This window comes from Tiliqua scincoides, chromosome 4, assembly GCF_035046505.1.
Source record: "Tiliqua scincoides isolate rTilSci1 chromosome 4, rTilSci1.hap2, whole genome shotgun sequence".
In the NCBI taxonomy this organism is placed as follows: Eukaryota; Metazoa; Chordata; class Lepidosauria; order Squamata; family Scincidae; genus Tiliqua; species Tiliqua scincoides.
In genome coordinates this window covers 66,182,220-66,208,043 of record NC_089824.1, presented here as the reverse complement: position 1 = coordinate 66,208,043, position 25,824 = coordinate 66,182,220, and positions in this window count along the sequence as shown.

Here is a 25,824-nt window from a genome sequence, read left to right as displayed (position 1 = left end):
CCCACTTGGGCGAGAATGACTTGGGCCAGAGGACGTCTATGTCCTTGAGGCTCCAGGCCCGCAGGGATTTTACAAAGCTCAGTTCCCTGGGATTACTATCCTGTGGTCTGATATGCTACCTAGGAGGGTTTGGAGGTGGGTGCGCAGCATTAGAAGAATAGATGTTGCCCACAAAAGAGTTAATGCTTACCTGGGCAGGGTCATCATGGAGCTCGGGGGAGCGGCTATCCATCACCCTGGAATTTGTTTTGGGCAGCCTGCTCTTTACCGTGATGATGAAGTGCATCTTTCCTTTATGGGTAATGACCTCTTTTTAACAGACTTGCAACAGGGCTTGAGAACCTTTTTGGGTGCAGGGAAGGCCAAGTGCTAGGCTGACCTCCCCTTGTGGCAGTAGAAGTGCAGGGTGGGTAGGCAGAAGACCTTCTCGGTGTCCAATCTAAGTCAGCAAGGATGTGGGGTGAACCAGAACCACTCCCATGATGCCTGACCGGCTCGAGGAGGCAGGCTGGCTAGCCCCTTGTCCGAATTTGGGGGCCTTGCAGGGGTGACCTGAAGGCACAGCAGTTCTACTGACTTACCCTCTTCGGGGGATGTTGAGAGGTGGGCTTAATAACAATTGAGTTACGTCTGGAGTCGGGTGGACGCCTACAAGACTGGGAGACGTAGATGGCTAGGGCCGTTTCCCCCACCTAGAACCACGCGCTTGGGATGGGTTTGTTTAACTCCTTTTGTTGCCCTGATGCAATGTTTGGTATTTTAATAAAAGTGGCCCATTTTAATTCCATACCTGTTGTCGGCTGTATTTATTTGGGGAGTGCATGGTAACAATGCATACTTGAAAAACAAAAACTAGGCTTTCAGTGACTGGGGATATTTTAGTGGTAGACTTTGATTGTATATTATAGTGTGGCATTTTATAACTTGTGGTTATTGGTTTTGATGCTTGATGATCAATACTTCTAGCTTCACAGACGTGTTTGCCATCTGTGCCTCACCATTCCGATAATAAGCTAATTTGATTGACTCCAAAATAACCAGTTTTCAGACCACAAAGCAAGAGTATCACAATCATTTGTGGCAGAGAAAAATCTAAACCAACTATTATTGAAGCAACATGATTAGATGTGATTTTGTGGCTAGCCACCATTACTGGAGACTTAATAGTACTTTCTTCCTTGGCATGATTGACTCGATCAGATACAAACACAATTGGATGAAATGCAACAGCGCTAGCATCTGTGCATAATGCTAGCATATGCACTCACCCACCCATCATTTGAAGGAAGGAAAATGTTGAGACTGTGTGAGAGAAAATCTGAGGCAGAAGTACGAGCTGTACTGTAGCGAACAAGATAATGTCCCAGTGAATTTGACACATTAACCCAGGGCTTTTCAAACTGGGGCGTCATAACGCCCCAGCCTGAGGGCCCTGGCCTCTGCCCCCTTAAGGGGCGGGGGCAGCCTGGAGGCAGGGGGAGGCAGCCGCGCGATCCCCAGGATTGCGCTGCTCAGGGAGCTGCAGGGGCTTGGGTGCACTTACCCAAGCCTCCTGCAGCCTCCCCAGGGTGTGGGGAGCCCAGTACGAACCTTTGGCAGGGCTCCCCACAGCAGTAAAAGTGAAAGCGAATCGATTGCGCTCCACTTCTGCTTTAGCAGAGGTGGGGTGCGATCGCTCCACTTTTACATTCACTGCTGTGGGGAGCCCTGCCAAAGGTTCGCACAGGGCTCTCCTAACTCTGGGGAGGCTGCAGGAGGCTTGGGTAACTGCGCCGCTGCCTTCCACCTGCCCCTGCTGCCTCCCGCCCCCTGCCCTGGCAAGCACTTACAGTGGCTCAAACTCTCCATGAGAGTTTGAAAACCACTGCATTAACCCTACAAACATCTGGGAACAGTTCTTAGAAGGAACTTGATATAGTGACCAGGTCTTACTTCAGAAGGGGAATAGTTTGTAAGATTTAGTTTCAACTGTTGTGACATCCCTTTAAACTTTCATGGCAAAGATCTCAAGTGAGTCCGTTGGCTTCCTTGGGCAGTAGCTGAGTGACCTTAGGTCATCAGGGGTCACTATAGATCCCTGCGCTGCCCTACAGAACAGCCACAGTGACCAGGCTCCCTTTGCTAAGAAAGATGTTCATTCACCACCTCCTCCAGGTTGTTGCAACTGCCAATAGAGCTCTTTCCCAGAAGCCCTTGCAACTTTTCAAAGGTATCAGGGGAATTATTCTCTTTTGTTTCCCCAGGTCTCCCAGTGTCTTAAAAAAAACAGAAGTGACTCTTTTCATTCTAAGGCTCAGTCTGAGTCCAGCAGAGGCTGCGGAAGGACCTGCATGACCTCTGATGGACTCAGAGGACTCTCCAGAGGTGAGTGGAGCAGAGCTGTCTTTGCCTCTGGAGGGGGTATGCAGGGGATCCATGGACCCAATCCACAGATAAGTCAATCTGTGGATACAGGATCCATGCATGCAGGGGGTAGGGCTGTAATATTACTAATACAGAGAAGGGATCTTTGCGGTGTGAGCTCCTCAAGGAATCTTTTCTTGCAACTTGATGGCCCTTGATTATTCATCCCTGATCTCCCACTTCAAAATAGATGCCAGTATTATTTTGCACCTTTTCAGACATGCAAGAAAGAACTCATGACAAGCTCTTCAGACCAGTTGCTTCATTAATGTAAACTTCTTTTTTTAATCTGGCCATGGAGTGGGTGAGGATAGCTAGAGTTGGAGACCTTCTTTTGGACCATTAATGATTCTGTTTACTATGAGTCAAGAAGTTTCCAGAACATGTTTTCTGTTTATAGGGTCAAATGTGCTGTGGAAGCAAGGTGCCACACCTTATGGCATTTTCCAGAACTCAGGCAAGGCTTCTCTCAAGCCAGGCTTCTCTCAAGCCAGTGAGAATGGGAGTGTGTGATTGCTCCAATGATCAAATGTGTGACCTTCCTACTGGTCTGTGGGATCTGAAGCCTCTTGCCATCAATTCTGCTTGAAAATCATGGAACTGACCCTCAAATAGGCAAAGACTTATTAAGTTTGCTTTGCTGAGATGTTCCTTGGGTCTGGAGCTAGCAAAGTTAGTGATGAGGGCAACCAGTGTAGTAGAGATGTATTCTCTGAAGCTGAAATGGTTTTGGGGTGTGAGTTGCTAAGCAAAACCATCCTTTCACACAAGATTCTCTCTTGAATTATAGACACACAAATGTCAGTACAAAGTCATTCATGTGAATGCAAAAAAGGAGGGAAATAGAAAGGAATAGTTAATCACACAACTATAGACTGATCTTCTTGTTAAGTGAAATATCACGAATGTTGCTATTGTTTACCAAATACACTGTATATGCTTGTGAATCCTTGCCATGTCCCGATCCACCTATTACACAGTTGGAGGATTAAAATACATGCAGTCAGTTCAAGTGATTATATGAATTGACTAACCTCTCCTGTGATACTTTCAAGTTTGCACACAGAAGACAATTATCCTCCATCACCTCAGGTGCTTCTCACAGATTCTGTTTTCCTACTCTCAGAGGCCCATTAGGGAAGAAAAGGTGCAAAATGATGTGGAATTTTTAAGGTAAGATTGTTAGGGAAATCCTTTGATGCCAACTCCTTGGTTCTGAAGGTTGGAGAGTTTTGTACTGACTAGTAGACACCAATTAGAGGGGTTCATCTGGCAGGAACTCACAAACTTGCAATTAAAATTTATAGTGCGACGACCTTGCTACCAGCAATCTTGATGAGATGAATTCCACAAGCAAAGTCAGTAATTTGATAGGATAGCCCCTGTGCACAATAAGTAGGACTCCCACATTGATATTCACAGAAGGCCTGTGCCTTTACCAGCTCCGTAGTATACATCAAACGTGAAAATATCTGCATTCCTATCACTGTATTTCCATGCGAGGAAAAGCTTTACTTGTTTCTGTCTCACCAAAGAACACAGTTGTTTGAGGTAGAAAGCTTTTTCCTATTTAAAAAATAAATGAAAGAACGACAACTCTAGTCACTTGTGGTTTGACTTAGGAAAACGTGTACATTACAATATTTCAGAGGTCCCCTTTCCTAGTTCATCAGTTCTCATTTTGTCCGGACATTCTGGAAAATCTCAATTGCATCCTGAATCTTGGTTAACGCTTTTTAACTCATTTCTGCCCAGCCCACCAGTGTACACATTTGATCCCTGTTGCATATATGTAACGTTGGACAAAAATGGTTTAAGTCAGAAGACTGGAATGCAAGCTGAACAAATAGTAATGGAGGAATTGAGCAATGTTACAACATGCAGCATTAACTTGGTACATTGTGCAGTCTGGAGAAAGGTCTATACAGTGAGCCCTTTGCATCTGCAGGGGTCTTTCATCTGTTCTGGGTCTCCCCACAGATGTCAAAATCCACAGATGCTCAAGCCCCTTTTAAAAAAAAAAATAGCATTTTCTACCTGTGGGTTGCTAGTATCACAAACTGCACCAGATACAGTATTGGGCGCTCCCGGTATCCGCTTCTGAGTTGTGTCATGACCTGCAACCTACTCCGTTGGCTTTGATGGGCACCCAAATGCATAGCAGAAGTGTTTCGCACAATTTAGGTGTGTGTAAGGGCCAACAGAGCTTGTGTGTTTCAGTCAACTCTTGTCAAAGAAGGGGACACTAAGAAAACCTACTAAATGAGCTCTCAAAAAAAAATAAACTTTAAATCAAAGTAGGCGTTATCTGATTTCTGCAAAAGCTTCCAGACCAGTCTGCTTACTGTTCTAATCAACAAGGAAACAATTGCTCTTTTTTTTTTTTTTTTTGAGAGAGAGAGAGAGAGAGCCCTTTTCATGTCACTTGTGCTTCAGCTCTGATTTGCTTCTCTCCACAAATGTTAACAGAAGTCGTATCTAAAATGATCCATTCTTTAAAAAAAATGCTGTCAAGCTAGAAGCGGATTTACCTGTTGGTTAGCTCAACAATTTTATATTATATTATATTATAACAATGTCTCTCCTTTTTTTAAGATTACTTTCTGTGAAGTCAGGTATTTACTATTTTAATAAAAAGAATTGTAGATCTGGGAAAACATTTTGGAGTCTGTCCATGGGTGTGTATCCAAATGTACATACCAAGTTATAATGGCCAGCCATACTGCATTGATGTCAGTGCAATTTCTACTGAAATGTTTGTAGCTCAGTGGAGCCTGTGAAGAACCAAGTGGCAACCATCTTCTGAGTGTCTAGGACAAAACCACTACCCAGTGAAGACTCCTTTGGCACCTATTGGAGGCAACTCCTGGCTGGTGACTCTATGTGGGAGTACATAGATGTGGTATGCACAGAATTGAATGATCACACTATTCTTTTCATGAGTAATGGAATGCTTTTCCCATGTGTTGGGTCATTGCCAGTGGTAGGCTGAGTTTTTCCTTCTTAAGCCATTTCTGCTCAATGTTGCATATACGCAACAGGGATAAAATATCTACACCTGTGGGCTGGGCAGAAATGGGTTAAGAAATTCCACATGCTTTAACCTTTAGATTTTTCCTCCTAGTCTGTTGCCTGTTGCACAAAAAGTGGTGTGAGGAATTATCAGACAGTGAGTTAGCTGGATTTATCATCTCTGTGAAATGTTTCATTCCATATTAAAATGCCATCTGAAAACACACCACAAAGGTCATCATGTTAGCTCGTCTGTATGATTGCCTACTATTAGTCAGTTATTGTTCTTTTGAATGCTCACCAATATGTAAACCTCATGGAAGAAATCCTCAAACCATTTTGCCTTTCCTACCTAAGAGCCTAAATTGAGTAATTAGCAAAAGACACACAGCCATTTGTTGGCTTTTCACTTTGTTTTGAAACATGTACAATATGAGAGCAGTGTCCCGATAAAGAGGCAGAAAATCAACCTGAACTCAGGGCTTCTCATTTTTATTACTGCATCCCACTTCATTGGCTGTGGTGGCCGCATCATGTCCTAGAATGCCTTGGGGCTTCCCAGTAGTGCCCCAGAATGCCTTATGGCTTTCAGGTAGTACTGGTATGTGACCAACCAAAAATCAGGTTGCAACCCACAGTTTGAGAATAGCTGCCTTAGCTTTAAGAACAAAACAATGCAAACATTCTAAGTACTCCTTTAAGAGGCTATGCAAGTTCTGAAAAACCTTGCTGTACCTATGTTCATTTTTTATATAAAAACTTCCTTTTATATATATATTATTTTTCTTTTTTGTGTTCCATGTGTTCTGCCAGATCCCAATCCACTGGGCCTCATGCCCGCTCAAGGCTGATTAGTTTCCCTTGTGAAACTCACCAGTGCAGCAAGCAAAAGTCAGAGTCCAGTTCCAGTCCACAGATTCCAAGTAAAACAGTCCAATCAATGAGAGTTGCCAAATCAGAGTCCAGAGCCAATAAGCCTAGTTGCAGTCTGAGGTCAGGTTCCAGGTAAGTCAGTCAAATCAGTCAGGGTATCCAAGGTCCAATTCTAAAGTCAATAAGCCCAGTCAGTCTCCTCTCCAACCTCCATTCCTTCTACAACCCACCCACCCCCTTCCTGCCTCAGGTGCACCTTATATCCCTTATATATATCCCTTATATCACTGCCTTCAAGTGGCTTCAGCTGTGCAACACACTCTGCTGGATGCCCAGGCCTTACCCTTAAAGGGGCCACTGCTGACACCACATCTACCTCCTCGCCAGATCTTCTGCAATTCCAATACACCATGTTCTTTTTCCTTTCTGGAAAGTTACATAAGTTATGTGATATGTATGTACTTGAAGCAAAAACCATTCAGTTGGTCTCTCCTTATATGCCATAAATCAGAAACTCAAATAATTGCTGACTTTGTGTTCTCTGCTAACTCTGAGCATGTGAAGAGTTTTTCTTCAACACTCTATTTTAGTGATTCTATTTTTCTCTTGATTAATGTATGCAAATACTCTGCAACTGAAAATAGCTCAAAATCTTAAAGAAAATAACACAGGGGGTTAGATAAATATTTAAAACATTTGAAAAGAATAAAAAAGCCCAACTGAATTTCTGAGTTTTTCTAGAACTTTTCTGTCAGACTTTTCCATGCTGTGCCCTTTGAGAATATGCCTCAAATTTGAAATCTAAACAACAAAAGCTTTCTTCTTCCACCTACCATCTTATTTTCAGCCTAATATAAAAACTGCCAGAAGTTAAAACATTGTGGAACATCAATAGATTTTTCTGCTTGCTGCTTATTTTCTACTATATGTATCAGCCTTCTATCTATAACCCCTATGGATTTTCATCTCTGCAGTTGCTGTATTGGAGGGGGAGGGGGCAAAAAATGTCATTGTGGCATGAAAAGATATATTGAAAACAATAGTGCATGTGATGTGTGTTCTTCTAAAGAGCAATTCTTCAAAGGAAAATGACTCTTTTATATGTTATAATTTTTTTTCCTCCCATGGTATCTTGGTAATTTCTAGAAAGCTGAACTGGTTTACAGGTAAGAAGATGCATGTTCTTCATACTGCAAGGTCTTCTGACTCTTCACATAATTTATAAGTAATCAAGTCAGGCTGCAATCCTAACCACACTTTCCTGAGAATAAGCCCCATTGAATAAAATAGGACTTACTTCTGAGTAGACCTGGTTAGGATTGAGCCCTCAATTGCTATTCTTTAGATGCTACCAGTACAGAGTCCAAAATTTTATTTTCCAATCCTCCTAGCTTGCTTTTGATTCCTACTATATAATGTACTGGCAGAAATTGAGCAAGCCACTTTGAGTTTCATGCAAGAACATCTTTGAATACAAGTCATAGTGCTTTCTTTATGACCACAGATCAAAGCCCTGCTCAGAAGTACTGTTAACTGTGGATAGTGCTGGTAGTTATAGGGAAAATGTGAATGTGTTGGCAAGTTCACCCCCCCCCCCAAAAAAAAAACAAAAACCCAATGATCTTCTTACCTTCATCTCCCATTCTCTACAAGCACAGCATTTTTCTGCAGAGGCTAACCAAGGGAAAGCTTCTCTCCCAGATCTGAAAAGCTAGGATTAACATAAGAAACATAAGAACAGACCAATTGGATCAGGCCATAGGCCCATCTAGTCCAGCTTCCTGTATCTCACAGTGGCCCACCAAATGCCCCAGGGAGCACACCAGTTAACAAGAGACCTGTATCCTGGTGTCCTCCCTTGCATCTGGCATTCTGACATAGCCCATTTCTAAATTCAGGAGATTGCACATACACATCATGGCTTGTAACCCATAATGGATTTTTCCTCCAGAAACTTGTCCAATCCCCTTTTAAAGGCATCCAGGCCAGATGCCATCACCACATTCTGTGGCAAGGAGTTCCACAGACTGACCACACGCTGAGTAAATAAATATTTTCTTTTGTCTGTCCTAACCCTCCCAACACTCAATTTGAGTGGATGTCCCCTAGTTCTGGTGTTATGTGAGAGTGTAAAGAGCATCTCTCTATCCACTCTGTCCTTCCCATGCATAATTTTGTATGTCTCAATCATGTCCGCCCCAGGCGTCTCTTTTCTAGGCTGAAGAGGCCCAAACACTGTAGCCTTTCCTCATAAGGAAGGTGCCCCAGCCCAGTAATCATCTTAGTCGCTCTCTTTTGCACCTTTTCCATTTCCACTATGTCTTTTTTGAGATGCGGCGACCAGGACTGGACACAATACTCCAGGTGTGGCCTTACCATCGATTTGTACAACGGCATTATAATACTAGCCGTTTTGTTCTCAATACCCTTCCTAATGATCCCAAGCATAGAATTGGCCTTCTTCACTGCCGCCGCACATTGGGTCGACACTTTTATCGACCCATCCACCACCACCCCAAGATCTCTCTCCTGATCTGTCACAGACAGCTCAGAACCCATTAGCCTATATGTGAAGTTTTGTTTTTTGTTTTTTTTATACAGGTTGTGCAGGGGTTGTGGGTCGCACCAGGTGACATGCACGGGGGGCTGACACCGCTACTGTCCAAAATTTTTAAAATCTTGCTATTTTCAAATAATACCATCATGTTATATACCATTCAATGTGTAATTTCATGCAGAATGCAATGAAGCAAACTGTGTTGAAACATCTCTATTCTATCAAAGCTTATAGCCAAAAAAATCCCAGAAGTTTTGAGGTGATGGTGCATCACCTTGCCCACTGCCTGGAGCATTGCCTTGCCCACTGAATGGGAGGAGGTCCATCATGGGGATGAAGTGCTGGCCTCCGGCACCAAGTGATGCAAACCCTAATGATGCCACTGGTTCTATCTCCAAATTGCTTCCTCTTTAGTGGGGATAAGAATAGGCCCTCAGTTTGGCTGTACTTGTCGTAAGAGGCGACTAAACAGCCACCGGGTAGATGGGACTCATCAGCCTGGGAAGGCAGCTCATCTGAGAGAAGGAAAACTCTGATCCCAAACCTCCACTGCCTTGTGGCTACTTCCAGTTATGGAAAAGGCTTCAGGAGTCAACCTCGAGGCAAAATCCGGAGCCGGAGTCCCTGAGGCAGTTCATGACTGAGCACAGTCACGTTCTGGCAACTCCTGCGACGTCGCTGGAACCAACCGTATTGGCTTCTGCCTTTCCATTGGACCATTTCAGCGACGTGGAGAGGGGGGATTTGCTGCATGGGTAACAGCCTATCCTCCATACCTACTTTACCCAGGCTTCGCGCACTGGAGAGGACACTGTTCCAGAACCACCATTCAGAGCGTGACACCATAGTCTTCCGAGACTGAAGGATGCCAACAACAACTAGTGCAATCAAGAATGGTCCTTTAATCAGCCTGTTTCTGTGATAGGGCTCGCCAGCCTGAACTGGTCTATGGATGCTGTCCACACTGAACTCAGTAACAGAGCTAAACTCTAAAGGTGAGACAAATTTTCACTCATTATCCCTTAATAACACACAGAACAGCAAAGTTTTCAGAGGACTATGTCCTACTAGAGCTTTCTAAAGAATTCCCAGACATTATCTGGAGTACATGTGGTGGGGTCATGCATTACTGTCTTAAGGCACGTTTGCGCCAGTGCGCACCAGTGGTGAGCCAGCACATGCTGAGTAGGATTGGGCCCTTAATTTTTGAGCTGGGAACAGTGGTTTCCAATAACAGCCTACATGGGTGGGTCCAGACTTGTGCCCAACAGGATCGAATGGCCGTGAAATGGGAGAAAGGAGTGACTTTTCTTATATAAAATAAAGCTTAGCGCATGAGCCAAGTACAATGATAGTTTACATCAGTAACGATTGGTGATCATCAATCTCTCTGGCTGAACTTTGGGTATGTAGTGAGAAAACATAACAGTACAGGAAACCATAATGTTTTTTTTTTTTTCTTTTTCAAGCCAAATCAGACAGTCTTCATTGGGGGTGTGAGGATACACAGAAGCCAGATGCAGGGGAGTGGCAGCAGGATGCAAGTATCTTGTGGTCTTGTACACCCCTGACGCATCTGGTGGGCTGCTGTGAGATACAGGAAGCTGGACAAGACAGGCCCTGGGCCTGATTCAGCAGGGCTCTTCTTATGTTCTTACTTTTGCTTATATATTGTTTCTTCTATGTAGTAGACATTGTTGGCAGATAGGATATATCACATTTGAGTATATACTAATTAGAGCATTATATCATCTTGACCAGGGGTGCCCAAACCCTGGCCCTGGGACCACTTGCAGCCCTCAAGGCCTCTCAATGCAGCCCTCAAGGAGTCCCCAGTCTCCAATGAGTCTCTGGTCCTCCAGAGATTTGTTGGAGCCCGGAGTGGGCCGACGCAACTGCTCTCAGTGTGAGGGTGACTGTTTGACCTCTTGTGTGAGCTGTGGGATGAGAGCTCCCTCCACTGTTTGTTGTTTCACATCTGTGATGCAGTAGCAGCAGCAAAGGAAAGGCCAGCCTTGCTTTGGGCAAGGTCTTTTATAGACCTTGAGAACATAAGAACATAAGAACAGCCCCACTGGATCAGGCCATAGGCCCATCTAGTCCAGCTTCCTGTATCTCACAGCAGCCCACCAAATGCCCCAGGGAGCACACCAGATAACAAGAGACCTCTTCCTGGTGCCCTCCCCTACATCTGGCATTCTGACTTAACCCATTCCTAAAATCAGGAGGTTGCACATACACATCATGGCTTGTACCCCATAATGGATTTTTCCTCCAGAAACTCGTCCAATCCCCTTTTAAAGGCGTCTAGGCTAGACGCCAGCACCACATCCTGTGGCAAGGAGTTCCACAGACCGACCACGCGCTGAGTAAAGAATATTTTCTTTTGTCTGTCCTAACCCACCCAACACTCAATTTTAGTGGATGTCCCCTGGTTCTGGTATTATGTGAGAGTGTAAAGAGCATCTCCCTATCCACTCTGTCCATCCCCTGCATAATTTTGTATGTCTCAATCATGTCCCCCCTCAAGCGTCTCTTTTCTAGGCTGAAGAGGCCCAAACGCCGTAGCCTTTCCTCATAAGGAAGGTGCCCCAGCCCCGTAATCATCTTAGTCGCTCTCTTTTGCACCTTTTCCATTTCCACTATGTCTTTTTTGAGATGCGGCGACCAGAACTGGACACAATACTCCAGGTGTGGCCTTACCATCGATTTGTACAACGGCATTATAATACTAGCCGTTTTGTTCTCAATACCCTTCCTAATGATCCCAAGCATAGAATTGGCCTTCTTCACTGCCGCTGCACATTGGGTCGACACTTTCATCGACCTGTCCACCACCACCCCAACATCTCTCTCCTGATCTGTCACAGACAGCTCAGAACCCATCAGCCTATATCTAAAGTTTTGATTTTTTGCCCCAATGTGCATGACTTTACACTTACTGACATTGAAGCGCATTGAGCTATTGCAAGACCTTCATTCATTCTTACAAGTTCATCTTTAATATATTCATTTATGTAAACGCATGTAAATTTATTCAAATTTTAATGTAAATTAATTCTTTTTTTCCCAGCCCCTGACACAATGTCAGAGAGATGATGTGTCCCTCCTGCTAAAAACTTTGGACACCCTGCTCTTGACTATTATTATTATTAGTAATGTTTTAAATGCAAGTCCCTTTGAAGGACTGTTTAGATGGCAAAGCGCTCTCTCTCTCTCTTTCTCTCTCTCTCATTTAAAACCTTGGGCAGAAAAGCAGAACATACTGTAGAAAAAAGGGGCAGATTTTCCACATTCCAAAAAAAACGCATTCCAAAAAACCTGCAAATCTTCTAACTCTGGCAATCCTTAATTTCCTATTTTGTTCACTTGTTCTGTTCAGTAGCAAACTGGTTTGCACTCTGCACAAAGATCATTGTTGTAGAACATTATGTAACTCCATGTATATTTGCTTTGACAGAAGCTCTTTTTACCCTTCAAACTGATAAAATAATAAAAAAAAGAATCCTTGTTTTCGCAAGCATATTCATCTTCATTTTCTCCCAAGTGCATTCTTAAAGATTTCTCATGTGTGGAGCTGAATGTGAACAAAGAAAAGACACAAAAATAGAGACAAGTGAGAGTATGTTTGCCGAGCCCATTTGGAGCCGCGAAGAGTCTTCAAACTTCATTAGCATGTCAAGCAAAGTTCAAGAGTGACCTTCACTTGCATACTGAGGCCATCATTTATACTTGCTGGAATTTAGTGCAAAATATGATTAATCATGCCATTTTTCTTCCATATAATTAGCATACGCTTTCGCTTTCTTGGTACTCGCCAACTGTATCATTACTGTTGACTAAATTTAACATAGCAACTGCGACATGCAAATCAGTGGCCTCAATGAGAATTTAATTATATGTTTAAAGAGTCTTCTTTCCCCTGTAGCGTGTTCTTCTCTGGCGTGAGATAGAAACAAAAGGCTCTCCGTGAATGAGAATCTACAGCGTGTCAAACTATCACTTCCTATTGAATTCCACCACTGAGAAAAAAATGTGAAACACACGCTTTGATGAATCAGAGCTACTTGCAAATGTATAAACCTGGAAGTTAAAGAGGGTGATGATGTGTTTTGGATCAGGAAGAGGAACAGGGGAGAGGGAAAGTACATTGTTACCAGTGTTGCAGTGTCAAATAGATTGAATACAGACTTAGGAGCACATTAGCACAAGTGGTGCAGTAACAATGGCAATATGTCAGCACATCCTTCGTTGTGCTTCAACTGGCTGATTACAGAGGGTTTCAGTGCAATTAACTCTGTGTGAGGTTGTGGCCAACACGCACACAAATTGGCTGTTGTAGATGTTGGGGTCTTTCTAGAATTAATAATGATTGGTTCAATTATACAAAATAATATTTAAAGAGAAGAGCTCTGACCGACTTGTCAAACAAACATGCCCAAACTTGCTGAGTTCTTTCAGTTTAGCAGGACAAAGAAGAAATGTATGTGATCCACGAGCAGCTACGCATAGTGCAGGCCTGTTTGAATGTAGATAAAACTGCAGACAGTGTCCATGGTACAGGCAGAACAAAAGATCTCTGGCAAGTTGCAACCCTTCCCCCCAACATGCTCCATATCATCCCTACTCCCCACAGATAACAGCGGCTTCCCCAGGCTTCCCTTATAAGGCATTAAAAATGTCAGTTCTGTTTTTTTTTTTTTGTTTTTTTAAAATCAGAAGTGATTTTTTTCACTCTAATTATTCTGAGCATGGCAGAGGCCACAGGTGGATGCATGTTATAAAACAGGAGAAAAGTTTTATAACACTTTGGGTTCCTCATGAGGAAGCTGCTTGAACCATTAATGAGGCTATACTATATCTCCAAAACTAGACGTGATAGGGCAAAATGGATGCCATTTTTGGAATCGGCACCCCAAATTCATATCAAACCACCATAAAGTTTGGGAAAAACTTTTCTGGCCCTCAATTTTGTAGGCCTGTGTAATCAGTGGAGTTACCTTATCCTATTTTTCTGACTAAAAAGCATGGGGGGGGGGAGTAGATTCCTGAGCTTTAAAGAAGGAGGAGACTAATATGATCTATCTAAGTCCTGAAGTAGAAAAATATGTTATCTTTTATTAAAATATGTTATTTTTATTGAAGAGGGATTTAGGGTAGCAAAGGAGAAAGAAATCTTTGCAGGAACCAGAAAGGCTAACCAAAATGCAGAGACACAGCAGCAGTAGGGCTTGCAATAATAAACAAAGGCAACCAGGAGAATGGGATGAGTGGGGAGGAAGTACAATGGAGTCACACCGCACATGAACTGCACTAAGAACCTGGAATGATACGGAGAAAGGCCAGGGATCAAAATTACTTTCCCTTTTTTCTCCAGATTCAGCTTCTAGAAGGGTTGGAGCACAGGTGTCAAAGCTAGGTGACTGAGTTCTTGCCTAAGAGCCAAAAGTAACAATGAATTAACAGCCCAACCCTGAGCTGCCCAGGACACGGGGTGCAGCGGCGCCGAAAATGGCTGCTGCCGTGTACTGCATGCTCTGGGAAGACACCAATGGCTCCTTGGGAGAAGGGTACTTTCGTCCCCTTCCCCTGGATAAAGAGAGTAGCCCCACAATGGGCTACACAATGGGGCTACTCCATTCACCTCCAATCAAAAGCTCAGTGGTGAATCAAGAACCTCCGTTTCAGGTGATGAGCTCAACACGGAGACTCTGGATCCGGCTGCAGCTCCCTGCTCCCTCCCCCCAGAACGCTTCCTCCCCGCCCTCTTCCCACCCTCCACCTGCTTCCCCCCTCCCTGGAATGTCTCTTCCCCACTCCCCCACACCTCCACTTTCCTCTCCGCCAAGCGGCGGTCCATGCTACCACTGGTGCTTGCCCTGTGCTAGGGCCCGCAAGTGTGTCTTGTGGCACGTTTGCAATAACGCATGCCAGCGGTAAGCCAGCGCGCACTGTTCAGGACTGGGCCCTAAGAAGTGTTTGAGTGACAAGCTGAATGGACACTCAGGATTCTTAAAGTCTTTTCTTATACTTGCCCTGCTGGTGCCGTTGTGCTGAAGAAGTGCCTGCTGTATCCAGCAGGGGTGGTGGATCAGGAGGCTTCAGCAGGGAAAGGGGATTTAAATAAGACTTCCTCTTAACAATGTGTCTCCTCAGACCTATGCCAGCTCTTTATTGAAAGAAGCGGGATTTAAGGTTGGAAGAGGGATTAGGATTAGGGATTTAGGGCCTAATTGGCTGGCACAAATTCAAGGAAAGAAAAGGGGGCAGGGAGGCTGCAGAAAAGGAGGATAGGATCCAGCGTGAGCCATCGCCGCCAGATCCAACACCTCCTCCAGCCTCCCTAATCTGTTCCTCCCTCCTACCTGCCCCATTTCCCTCCGCCTTTGTGCCATTTTGCACCTCTCCCTTCTGCTGCTGCCTTCCCTGCTCCAGCAGATCCAGGCACATCTGGGGATAGCCCAATGCCAGATTCAAGCAACCCAGTGTAATGCCAGTCTGGTTGGGTGGGGGGTTAGGATCTGGCCTAAGTTGCCGAGTTGATGGCAATCATACCTATCCATGCTCTTTACAGCAAAAAGCAAGCACTCCAGTACCTGTGACAATTAAAGTTGCCTTAAGTTTTGTCCCTAGATCATGCTTTAAGAAGCTTAAAGAGGAGTTTAAGAAAGTAATTGCTTAAAATACTTTGACTATTGAACATCACTTTTCCCCCCATATATACTTTCGTTGCAACCGTGTTGTAACAATGCACACATCTTATAAACTGCAATACTGTACATTTCATTTCTGCTTCCATACATATATTCAAAGAACTCGAATGAGATTCATTTTTTTTAAAACTTCCATCCCTTACTACTAGCTCTTGTAATGTCTTCAGTGGTTCATCCAATCAAGAAAATGAATGCTCCGTGATTAACCCGACCAATCAGAGCAAAGCAATTATAGCTAACAATCTGAACATTAGCAGTGAATTCAGTATGATGTGATCTGTATGAAGCCATCATCTTCAAAGTTCTCAAGTTCGCAAGCTGCTTAGCATATCAAAAAAGGTAATAAGGGAAAGAAAACACCCAAAGGTTAAATGTTAGTAAATCAGAATTCTCTCATCATTTCCCCAATTTCTGTACTTTCTTTATTCATTGCTTTGATTCAGCATTCACTGAAACCTTGTTTCACCAAAACACCTAGACTTAATTTCAAGTTGCTTCTTTAATATTAAGGGACCAAAATGTCTAAATCCCCACTTGGCAGCACACTGGGTAATCTTGGATCAGGCACTTTCACAGCGTAACCTGTCTCTTGTGACAATAAAATGGGGGATGGAAAGGGAAGCATGCTACCCTGAGAGATGATGATGATGATGAGGCATCAAAGTTAGAGGCACAAAGTGTAAAGTGTGAAATGCGTAAAGTGAGATTTCCCCTTTTTTGGAAGTGGATCTGGGAAATACTGGGTATATCACCCACTTGAAATAAGCCAGAAAATTACAACAGGTCTGGCACCAGTTACTGGGGAAGGATGTGCTCACCTAAATCCATCTTTAGCCGCTTGCCTAAACTACCATCTCAGGACATCAAGGAGAGGGTTTCTCCATCTGCCGCTCCAAGAGGGAAGATGGTGATTTTGGAGAAATAGGAAGGGATGGTTCCAGGCCTTCATCTTAGGGAAATACACCCCTGGAAGTCGCATCACCCAATTGCTGATAGTTGAAGAGGACAACAATCTCCTTTTTCCCAGCTGTGGAACTTCAATCACTTGGAAGCGCAATGGCTGGAGGGGGGGGGGCCTAGCTGGTCAATGCACAGGAACATGTGCAGCTTAGCAGTGGAAGAATGGGGTAGCGGGTTGATGGGTGACAGAGTGATTGCTGGGGGAAGCACCCCAGTGCCCCGATCCTCCTCCATCATCACAGCTTTCATCCATAGATTCTGATCATGCACTGAGATTGTCAGAGGAAGCTGTCTTCCAAATACTTTTGTTAGGTACTAGACTTTTTTGGAAGTAACTCCCCAACAGTTCCCAGAATGTACATTTTACAGTTTCCAGAAGGGCTTTCAGATACTATGAAAATCTTTTTATTTCAAATTCCTCTTAACTGAATTAGATTTTTCTTTTAATCTGTAGTAGAGTATTTCTATCTCTTGCCCTTGTTGTTTGGTTATAAGACATTTTGTCGTTATGCCCCTTCCCAACAAAGCATAGAACAAGCAAGATTGGGTTGAAACAATCAACCAATCAAGCAATCTTAGACGGCTATGCTATCTTCACTTTCCTGAGAGAAAGCCCCTTTCACTGTAATGAGGCTTATTTTGAGTAGACATGCATAGAACTGGTCTCACAATTATTAATCAAATACAAATATTTGCTGTGGTCCTACACAAACAGCATACTACCCCCTTTAGTGCAGATATGAGCCAATACTTGGATGACGTAGACTTGAGTCATGAAAAAATGCATTTTTTGAAACTCGTACAGACTCTAATCACACATGTCAACAACTTGGGCAATGGCTCGAAGATTTTACCCTAAAAATGAAAAGACTCAAATAGACTCGAGTCAAGGCTAATCTTTGTGTGTGCTTGCAACTCTATTGTATGTGTCTGCTTGCTTGCTCCCCCCTCCAATTCCAGAGTTTGACTCACTTTTCAAAAAGACTTGGACTCAAGTCAAAATGTCTACAAAAAAGCTCTGGGCGAGTCACAGTGACCACCCATTATGACTTGTGGGCGACTCAAGTCAAGGGGGCCAAGACTCCAAACTTGACCTGACTCTTGGTGCTGTGGCTCTGGCACATCCCTGCTTTAGTGTGAGTTTCTTTCCTTGGGACAGATAACCAGCTACTGTCTATTCCCCCAGGGATGCTCCATCCTGGCTCCAAGCTAATGATAACCAAATACAATTAAACCTTTCAATGCCAACTCCTTTAGAGATAGCTTGAGAAAGATTTGGAATACACCGCCCTCCTCAAGTCATAAAACTTTTGACTTTACAATCCATGGACAAGGAGTTTCCAGCCAGCATCCCTGAGCCATGAAGCCTCAAGGAACCAGTTCTGCCCCTCCCCTTTGCCTATGTCACTCCTTCGGAATGCACAATGATCCTGAATCTTAATGCCCAACTCATGCCACGTGCCTGTGATCCCCTTTGGATGTGACCTACCTATATTCCCTTACCTAGAGAAGTCCTCTGGGACTGTTCCTCTGCAAGATGCAGTGAGCACTCCGGCACTGTGGCTGCATCGGTAGCATGAGGGAATGGATAGGATTGGGCTGTCCGTCTTTGAGTACTACTACAAAGCTGAAAGATAGGATGAATTCATCTGATATTGTAATCAGTGATATTCATCTAAGAAAGGTGTTTGTTAACTCCTCTATTGTAAAATCTTTATAGAAATAATTTCTCAGCTAACTTTTTGGATGATAGATTTCTGGTCTCCAAACCTGGTAATAAAATGTTGTCTGTGTGTATGCCCAGGGCACCCTTCTTGTTCCCTAGACAAAAGAGGGTCTGTGTAAGATGCCTCACTGTGTCAACAGGCTGATTTTAAAATAAATTAAAAATAAACTAAGCTTTATGTTCTTTTCCAAGACATTCTTGTCCTTTAATTGCTATATGGATGGTATTGTGTTAGAGCATGTTACATTCTTTAAATGCGTACATTTTTATTTTTCAGCCACAGGAAATTGGGGGGGAAAATCCAGCTTTAACAGATAATATATAAGCTGTTAATCCATATCAGATGTAGATTCCAGTTGAATGGTATGCACAGGGAGTTGTGCTCACATTGCACACATAAATAATGTTGCAAGTGCAAGTTTATCCAGCTGCTGGCCCACATGCAAGGATCTAATCAGATAATCTTCTGCAGCACTGAACAGCTGTTCAAGGGACAGAGAAATGGGGGAAGTGCCGACTTCACCATCCAAACAGCTCATCAGCCCCATTATTATGACAAAACTGCACTTTGTCTGGATTAGAAACTACTCATGCGCAAATGGTGTGCAAGTTCAATATGCTCGCATGGAAACCCACTGGATCAGGGCAGCAGTGTAAAAGCAATCTCTCAATGTAAGAGCCGAAATGCCCCTAGATGGGTGTTGCAACCAATACTATTTACATTGTAATTCTAATTCCATTTATGGTTACAATAAAATGAGATCTTCATTTGTCAAGTGAAATATCATCAGCTGAACAAACATATCATATATTTATGAGGCATAATTCAACCTTGTTAATATTATATGATAAACATGGCTTTTGAAGAAGTTCTGTTCCTCTTACAAATGTGTTATTCCCTGCTTTTTCTTTTCTTTTCCTTTTGCAAAGACTGAGGGCGCATTCCTATCCAATTTTCCAGTACCTATGGGGTATGCACTGCACCCTGTGTTGGGGAGGCAGTCTCAGAAGCCTCTCAAGGTATGGGAACATTTGTTTCCTTACCTAGGGCTGCTGCATTGCAGTTGCCCCGGTGCTGGAAAGTTGGATAGGATTGGGCTGTGAGTGTTTGTAACAGCAGTTTTTTAAGGGTTTCAGAAAAGGCAATGCATCCTATCTTAAGCAGGCCTCTAAAGACTGAATTCTCATTATGTTTAATAATTCTCTTATTGTCCTTATCGTCAGTGCAAAAACAGGATTATTGAAGATATATATTCCCATGTTAGTTTACATGAGAATATGTATACAGTGGAACAAGAAAGTTGGCACACATTGGTTATCAGCAAAACGCTCTAAAACTTTTTTTTAAGAGTTTGACTTTTAAATCATTCTTTTTTTTCTTTTTAAACTTCTGGATAGCCTGTTGTATATATTAGTTAAATGACAGGATGTAAAATTGTGAGAACTAATTCTAATGCTGTAAGTGTTTTGTATTGGCAATGTTGCAAAGTTACAAAATGCAGTGCCATGCTATGGATCTGAGGACCTTGTTATAAGGGGAAGGGGTGCATTTGCCCTTATGGTCAAATTAACCAACTATTTATGCACTGAAGAATAAAAGGAAACAGTGGAACAAGTTTATTAATAATTGCATTCATTTAATAATTGCATTCATTTAGTTTTACAAGTGTAAGATACTTGTTTTGTAATGTTATAATTGTCTTTCCATTTATTATTGCTCAGTAAAATATTAATTGATCTATTGTTTATTAATGTATTCAGGTAATTACTGTTTCACAGCACGTCTCTTTCAGTGGTGTGCAATAAAATGCTATATCCAAAATATAAATAAAAATGCTAAAGAATGGTGTGAACCACAAGGCATCAACGTGCTGGGTGATTTGCTCCAGCCCCTCACAGCTCAGGCAAGCTGGTAGGAGGCAGCACATTGCAGCTTCCCAGGCAAGGGAAGTAGGGCTTGAGCAGCATTAATAACTGCTCCAGAATCTTTCTTCTCATTTGGCCAGAGTGAGGTGTCAGCCCTCCCAACCACTCAGGAAGTCAGTCTGGGATTAGCTGGTCATCTTTTGGGGCCATATAGGAATTTGGAACTCCTCTGTCCCTAATGGTTGAGCATTTCCTGTTTTCCTTACTTGCCTTGGAGCTGCACAAGTGAATCAATTGTAGTTAGCCAGATGGTCACAACTGGTCTCAAGAAGCCAGAAGTGCCTCTCATTGGCCTTCTGATGTGCAGGAAGGCTACATGTGGTCTCCTCGTGCCTCAGAACACCAGATGCAACCAGAAGGCACTTCCAGTCCTCTGTGGTCCTCCAGACTCAGGTTTGGAACCTACATGGGATAAGGAGGGCCTATTGTATTGCTCCCTTACCTGGGTGTAAGCATCTCACAAAGGAACAGGTCTACTTGAACCTGCACCAATGAGTTAGCTGGTGGAAGTTCAAATGGACCTGGCAAGGTGAAGCACAGCCTGGAAGGGACGTATCAGCAACACAATTACTCCCAATACCGCCCCTTCCAGTTCTCATCACACCCTGCTCTCCTCCCCCTTCCTATCCCTCCCTGCCCCATTTCACTCCCTACTTTTCAGAACTGGATTTTCAGAGTTGTTCATAAAAGCAGAGTTTTGAGCACATAACTGTTTTGATTTGTGCCCAGATTGCATCAAAACCACAGGAAATGAAGAGCCTAGGAAACCCTTCTGAAACATTGAAGATGAGGGATGCAGGAGTTCCCAAGGAAATGCATTACCTTTGCATCCTGCAGTAAGTACACAAGACAGAAACTTTGAGCCACATTATTTAATTGTACAGCAAATAACTGCAGCAGGATAACTGAAACACCCTCCATTGTGCCGGTACTAAGTTGGGGGGAAATGGCCTAGCCATCTACCTCCCCCGATGCTCTTAAGGGCATGCCATTTGACTCAAAACCCAATTCAAAGAATGCCTAAGTGAGCCTATCTTGGTCAACCCCAAAGGGTCAAGGCAGCTAGATGGCATGAACCCAGGCTAGTCCATGCCCATTCCAGCCAGGAGGCTTGCCAGCTAGTCTCATTAAGTCAGCCAAGCATCATCAGAGTGGTCTTGGCCCATCCCCTAGTATGCTTACCTAAGAGTGGACGCCAAATGACTTATTGCCTATCTACCCATTCTGCACGACACCTGCCAGAGTTATCAGTAATTAAGGGAAATCTCTAACAAACTCTGCACTGCTAATGCCAATCTGGGGTAGGTGAGAAAGGTGCCAGCCTGGGGCCAGTTTGATTGACAGGAAAACAATACTGTCTGCTCTCTGAAGGTGTGACTGTGAAGAGGGCAGACAGGATGATCACCAGAACAGGACGTGCTGAGGGGCCAGGAATGCAATGCCCCAATGAGCCTTGCTTGCTCCCACCCCCAGCTGCTGCTGCGCCAGTCAATAGGGATTTAAGCCTCCTTGTGTGTGGATGGGACAAAAGCACTAGCACACAAATGCACACTAGCATCATAAGAACATAAGAGGAGCCCCGCTCGGTCAGGCCATAGGCACATCTAGTCAAGCTTCCTGTATCTCACAGAGGCCCACCAACTGCCTCAGGGAGCACATCAGAAAACAAGAGATCTGCATCCCAGTGCCCTCCCTTGCATCTGGGATTCTGACATAACCCATTTCTAAAATCAGGAGATTGCGCATACACATCATGGCTTGTACCCCGTAATGGATTTTTCCTCCAGAAACTTGTCCAATCCCCTTCTAAAGGCATCTAGGCCAGATGCTAGCACCACATGCCATGGCAAGGAGTTCCACAGACCAACCTTGTGGCCTGTATCATGACTCCTCCATCAGTCTGCCCAACCCCCTTTTCAAGGCATCCAGGTCAGATGCCATCACCACATCATATGGAAGGGAGTTCCACAGGTTAATTACATATACATAAGAACATATGCTGGGCAGGTGGGCAGGAGCCGAGCCCCACCATTTCCGCTTCCTCTTCCAAGGAGAGGCTTCTTCTCCTCTGCCTCCCCTCCCCCCAATACGGTACTTCTGTATATTAGTTAAATAGTCAGAGCAAAGCTGGGATGGCTGGGTTGCAGTAGCTCAGCAGTTTTCAACTTTTTTATCTTATGGCACACTGACAAGGTGCTAAAATTGTCAAGGCACATCGCCAGTTTTTTGAACACTGACAAGGCACACCATGCTGCTGGTAGGGGGCTCAAATCCCCCAATAGCCCTACTAAAAAATGACCCTCCCCAAACTCCCACAGCACAGCTCTGGACCATCAGCAGCACACCAGCGTGCCACAGTACAGTGGTTGAAAATTAGGCAAATGGGTCTGGGTCCTGGGAACAAACTAACAGAGAAGAATGTAAATGAACCACAGAAAAAGGTAAACTTGATGGAGAGGATTGGGCAATTTATGAACAAAGGAATGGGAAAGCACTCCTTTATTTAAAGAACACGCAAAGTTCCTAGAAACAGTCATTCCATGAAATAAATCACACAAGGCGGAAAAACAGTTAGCCCAAGACCTAAGTTGTCCCCTCTCAAGAATAGTACCAATTAGCAGCTTCCATTCTGCTGCTCCCTGACTCCTCAGAGCAGTCAATCACAGTTTCCCAGCCTCCCCCCACCTTCCTCTAACTGCTTCCATTTATGTAAAAGACACCAGGCAGTAAAGTCTGACAAGGACAAGAAGGGGGGAAAAAACTAAACAAAGCAGCCAGTCATCTGAAGCTGTTTTGGTCAGCTTTGCTTCAGAGGAACCTTGCTTCCTTTAAGGCTCTTTCCAAAGTGGGGTGATTCAGCAATTCTTTCCTAATCAAACATCCACAGCTATATACTTCTGCTAGCTCCTGATATCCTGCTAGCCAGAGATATTCAACTGGTGGAGAATCACTGTCCCTCTTCCCACCAGTACAGTCTCTTTTCCAGTGGCTGTTGCTGATGTTTCGTCCACATCACTTTTTAGACTGTGAGGCTGTGAGGTCCCCATACAGTGGCTGTGAGGTCTCTGGGGCTAGGGAACCATTTATTGATTTATGGCCCATAAATCTGGGATTTGTGGTCTGGACTGGGCTGGTGCACGGAGGGTTTTACGACAGTGGTTCTACTGTTGTAAATGAGTTCCACTGTTGCAAAACAGCTGTTGATGGCTTGCACAGTGAGCTGGCACTGAGGTGGTCCAACTGCAGCCTCACTGCCAGAATGTGCAGCTTCCACAGGAGCCATTAAGCCCACAGTAGTATTGGGACAGGCAGAACAGGGTGGGGAGAACAGGAGAGAGCCCATGGGGGAAGGGGCAGAACTGGTGGCAGTCAGCAGCAGTAACTTGTGTCCATATCCACAGATTTGAGGCAACCCATTGGGCCAATGGAGAAGACCTCTGTGTCTGCGTTCCAACAGGATACAGTGTGTGCTCCAGTGGCATGGCTGAATTAACGGGGGGAGGAGCTAAATAGGATTAGGCTGTGAAATGCTTTGATGTACCTCATCACTCTGTGAAGTACATTCTGTTGAAAAGTGGTATAAAAATATTCTTAATAATAATAATAATAATAATAATAATAATAATAATATATCATCCTAGGAAGGTGACCTGAAAATCTATAAAAAGTGTTTCCCAAATGGCAAGCCACCAATTTAAATCTGCCTTGTACACTTCAGCAGGAATAAAATCCTCTCCTGGAGTTTTAGTATTTTGAGAATATTGAGAACTTAATTTTCTGCCTTTATGATGGCTGCACATGAGGTTCTCCAACAGTCTCTGCAGTTTCTGAAACTTGCTCATAAACAAGGCCAGCTGACCTGTCTAAGGGGTCATTAAGCAAACCATTTAAGTGCTTTTCTCATACTGCTCTAGTTACCTGGTATGGGAGAGCCTGGCTGAAATTCCTGGCTTTCTGCAACATGATCAGAGTTTATTGTGTCTGCTCTGAGCATGTACAGAGTGCCTAGCCAGACTCACAGCTTGCTTGTACTGAAGCTAATACTAAGGGACATTTGTGCCTTTGAGAGGAAATAAAGCTAACCACAAGCCCCGAGCTGTAGCAGGAAACTAGCTAGCTGTCTAGACTGCAAGCACAGGTAGAAGGGGAGAGAAAAACATGCGTTTAGAACAAAACAGGTGCAGACCAGTTTGGGGATTTTCCACTACTCCTCAAAGCTTTGGGGGCTTCAAATAGAGGAAGGGGATGCAAGCAGAGGCGGAGCTTCACATGATATGCTAGCGCTGCCGGGATAGGTTGCTTGTCATATGTCAATCAAAGCCATGGTAATGTAGTCCAATGTGTATAAAACCTAGGAGCCATGAGTGTTCGCGGCTCAGCCTTTGGGAAAAGATTTCTGCTGAGACACATTGCTAGCAATGGAAATAAACTTATTCCTTCGACCTCCTTTGTGTTCATCTGGTCCTTGCCTTAACCTGTTACACTGGGAAGTAGAAGAACAACCATATTCAGAGTCACACTGATGGACAACTTTCCAGAACAGATCAGTGGTTTTATTATACACAGTATTAAAAAGAGCATTTCATGGATCTTATCCTGATGTGCTAAAAACACTGAAAATCTTACCATTTCAAAATACTCATGAATAACTTAAAACCCTGTTTCCTCAATAGTACATCATCAGGGTTCCCCTCCTCCCACAGGTCCCCAACTTACCCAGGGAGAGGACTTCTGGGTCAGAAGATCAGGGAGGAAGCCAGTGGAGCATGGGACCACCTCCCCATACGCTGCCTGGGTACTCCTGTGAGTGGTAAAGCGCAGCAGAGGAACACTGCATGCCGAACCACCCGCTTCTCCCTCTGCCTTGGAGGAGGGAGGGGGGAGACAGGATGCAGGCCATCTGGTTGCTGGGCAGCCACACCTCCCCCATATTGGGGGAGAAGGGAAGCACTCCCTTACCCAGCCAGCCGGGGCCTGCCTTGCCAGGCAGGGCACCTGGCTGTGACATCAGGAGCCCACAGCTGGACCTCCCAACATTGTCTGCAAAGTTATGGGACCCAGGTGGGCAGGGCCAGCCCAACCCCAAAAGGCAGAGACCAGAGCAGAGGCAGCAGCCTTCCCAGCCATCTCAGGAGCAACCCTGGCAGCTCCAGATGAGAGGAGGTGGGAGGGAAACAGAGAGAGGAAGGAGAGGAGTTGAGGTAATCCCAGGGGAGGGTAGTCTCAGAGACAGGCCCTTTTTGTACCATCCCTGTGAGGGAAAGGGAGGGGCCAAAGGGGAGGGGTCTGCCCTACATAAACCTGGAGGCCAGGGATGACAAGGTAGCTGGGAGTTAGAAGAACAGGCAGGAGGATCTGCTGACAGCAGCCCTTGTTCCTGACTCTGGTAAATGCTGCCAACCCAAAGAGGGGGAGCTGGGTGATACAACCCCCCTTTCTTCCAGGGAACTAGTCTGAGGCCTCCACAAGGGGGTTTCCCTTGGAAAGGCCGGGCGGGCCTTCCCCCACAGGGAGGCCTCACATACATATATTTTCAATCTGTGTTCATAAACTTGCTACAATGAAATGGTAATCAGGTCTTTAGACTTAAGTACAGGAAAAGGAAATCATGTAGTATCTGCCTCAGCAAAAAAAAAAAATTCCCATATTACAAA